This window comes from Ictidomys tridecemlineatus, chromosome 14 (genome assembly GCF_052094955.1).
Source record: "Ictidomys tridecemlineatus isolate mIctTri1 chromosome 14, mIctTri1.hap1, whole genome shotgun sequence".
Lineage (NCBI taxonomy): Eukaryota > Metazoa > Chordata > Mammalia > Rodentia > Sciuridae > Ictidomys > Ictidomys tridecemlineatus.
The window spans coordinates 37,213,424-37,216,792 of NC_135490.1; the positions used below are offsets into that span (position 1 = coordinate 37,213,424).

A 3,369-nucleotide genomic window follows, 5' to 3' on the forward strand; every position below is an offset into this window, starting at 1 on the left:
TTCACGCTATAAATTTGAGATTTACATTTGTTCTGACATTCTCCACTCTCACCCAAATATTTATTCAGTGCACATAGATTTTACTTCCATAGATTTTTAAACTACTTTTGTTCTTCTCCACCACTGATGACAACCCTTCTGGATCTAGCATGGAAAAAAAAAATTCTGCTCAGCTCTTTTTTTTAAAAAAACAAAAACAAAAACCTCTGGCTTTGTTTTCTTTGAATTCACTTTCTAGATATGTCCTATTTATTTTATAAACTTAAATTTAATGATATCTATCTTTTGATGAAGTATTTTCATTGGCTCCATATTGTCTTCCAAATTGATTCTGCTCTCCTGTGCAGGAGAGAAGAACATTGAGGCATGACTGGAGGGATGGCAGAGCCTGGGTCAGACCCCATCTCCTGGCGAAACCATGTCTCCTGCCCTTGGGTGCTGCCTATTGTTTCTGGAGCACACTGCTGCCCAAGTGGATCTTCTCTGTTAATTCTCCATGAATTCAGAGGAATTCCTGAAAGAGCATATCTCCCAGGATGAACTTCCTGGTTCTCTTCTTGTTCTACCTGGTGTTTGAACTGATTTGTGTTGTTATGATCTGCATCTGCTAGAAAACCCATTGTTTGCAAGTCTGATCCAGGAAGGAGCACAAATATGTTCCTGCATAATTCTAGGATGCCTTCAGAGAGCCATGCAAAAATTCCTTCATTGCCCCTGTTAGACAGGTAACATTATCTTGCACCTGATCTTTCAAGGGATGATTTATACAGAATACACCTGGGAAATATTCGGCTACTGTCAAGAGTTGAAGTTCTCCTGGTATCACCCTCTTCTGTCCTATCAGTTGCTGACCGTGAGCCTGTCTTCTCCACCCTAATTGTTTAAACTATCTTGGCTCCATAACAAAAGCAAATGGATTACTATATTTTCAACTTTATGAATTTGATGAAGTGATGTTTCCCCAAAATATGAGGTACTCAACTGTGACTTGATGAAACCAGATCCATCAAAGCACAGTTGTGTGTGTAACTGTTTGCAAATTGTTTTGACCATCACTGTGTTTGGATGAACAACTGAATCAGGCTGGAGTACTGGGTACTTCTTCTTCTTCATTAATATTGAAGTCAGCTGCCACCATGGCCATTGTGAGTACCACATTTCTGATCTGCTTGTTGATAGAGTCAGATCTATACCAGGAAACTTACCTTGATAACCTTGAATACCCCCGGGGTTTTGGACATGGACTTTCCTACTTAGTACCTGTTCCTGAACTTTGCAGTGATTATCTTTTTGCTGGGCTTTTTCGTGGTCCTGAGCTGTCTCTTGGGGGTGTTCTTCGCTCTGTACCTGGCAGCCACCAACCAGATCACAAATGAGTGGAACAGTTGCAACTGGAGCTGGTGCCAGTATTGCCATGTTGTGGCTTGGTCCCAGTTGGTGGACCCCACATCTACCAGGACATTCACTCCCCTGGCCTTTGGGGCTATCTTCAATAGATCTTTCTATCTTCTGTCCCATACGATAAGAAAAAGAAGAAATTAAATGGACAGAGTATCACTGTCTTTTAAATATAGTGAACCACATCTCTTTATACATATATGAAAAAAAGAGAGATAAGTACCTTTCCCTCAACTGGGTAGAGGGCCAGGGGAGAAGTTTTAACTTTAAATCATACTGGGAATTCAGGGTTATGGGATTGGACATTAATGAAAAGGACTGTCTAGGAAATTCATGAGAATCATTTGAGTTCAGCTATGGGCAGAGGAAGATTTAGACTCACAAAAAAAATGGAAAGAATATGAGAGGCAAAGTTGGACCACGCTATGCTCTCATTGAAAACAGGATTGATTTAATATACTAGTTACATTTGTGCTTTTCTATAGCTGACATTGTTTCTATGCTCCAAGTTCATGGGATTTAGAATGTCTTATCTCCCCTGATGCCTTACTTAATTCTTCATTATCATTTAGCATAAAACTAATCATCTCCCTGAGCAATTCCTGGTACTTCAAATCTTGGTTTGTAGTCTTTATCTTTGTTCATATCAGACCCATTGATTTACGATTGCCATCATGCTTGCAACAAAGGATTTTGGTCATGCGTTTTGGACTGATTATCTCATAGCTTACAAATGCCTTAAACTCAGAAAATGTGTCTCATTCATCTTTGTATTTTTTCACGGCTGAGAACTGTAAGATGATCAATAAATGAATGAACGAAATGATGCTGTAGAGAAGGAGAGAAATGGAATTGTCAAAATCAATAATAGAGAAGTAGGCACGATTGTTTTCCAGGGTGGATGAGGAGCTCCATCTTGGAAAGTCCATATTGAAATGGCAATAGACATTTTTATAGAGCTTTCCCGAGGATGTAAAGAACACAAACTGTTGACAAAGAGCACAAAAGTTCAGTTAGGATAATATCCTTAGAATGTTTTGAATTGTGAACACACACACACCCATATATGTGTATGTATGTATGTATGTATATATATGAATGAATCTGCACAGGACAATCTGGGAGTTAAGAAGAACAAAAATATGGGTCCCTGTGTTTCAGAATAACTTTGTACCCATACACTGGCTTTGGGGAATAATCAACTTCTGAGGTGATTCATTTGATACTGAGATACAGAGGAGACAAGGGAGTCTTTTGTATTCTTAATAATAAAATTAAAACAAAAGTGGTCTTATTACCAACCAGGCCCATTTTCTCTAAGGAAAAAAAAAAGCTTTTTCTCCCAATATTTCATGTGAAAGAAAGTGAGTTAACTGTTGTATTGTTTCAACACAAAAATAGAAAATAGAATGATTTTGGCTATAGACAATTAAAGTATGCAGATTATTTCAGTTCCTTTAAAAAATTAATGATATCTTGATATGATTTTAAGTATTTCTCTTGAGAAAACTTTAAAAACTTTAGTTGAATATGTTTTTCATTTTTTTTTGAAATGATATCTCAAACTAGAAGACAGAATTTTAATGATATTATTGCCAGTCATCCCTCCATATATATGGGAATCACATCTATGAATTCAACCACGTGTGGATTAAAAATAATTTTTTAAAAATTTTGTCTGTACTGAACACGTACAGGTTTGTTTCTCTTGTAATTATCCCCTAAACAATATTTTATGAGAACTATTTACATAGCATGTATGTTGTTTTAGGAATTATAATTTAGAGATGACAGAGTCGATAGGATAATGTCCATAGGCTATGTGGAAATACTATACCATTTTATGTAGGGACTTCAGCATCCATGAATCTTATAATCTGCATGGGTCCTGAAACCAATCCTCTGTGTGTCCTGAGAGTTGTCTGACTGCACAAATATGTTTATATGTGTAAATGTGTCCATATAAGTATC

The 3,369-nt window shown here is 37.0% G+C and overlaps 1 pseudogene; it reads left to right on the forward strand.

Moving 5' to 3' along the window:
- Positions 1-536: 536 nt before the first annotated feature.
- Positions 537-1,376, forward strand: LOC120884231 (palmitoyltransferase ZDHHC4 pseudogene; annotated as a pseudogene).
- The last annotated feature ends 1,993 nt before the right edge of the window (positions 1,377-3,369 follow it).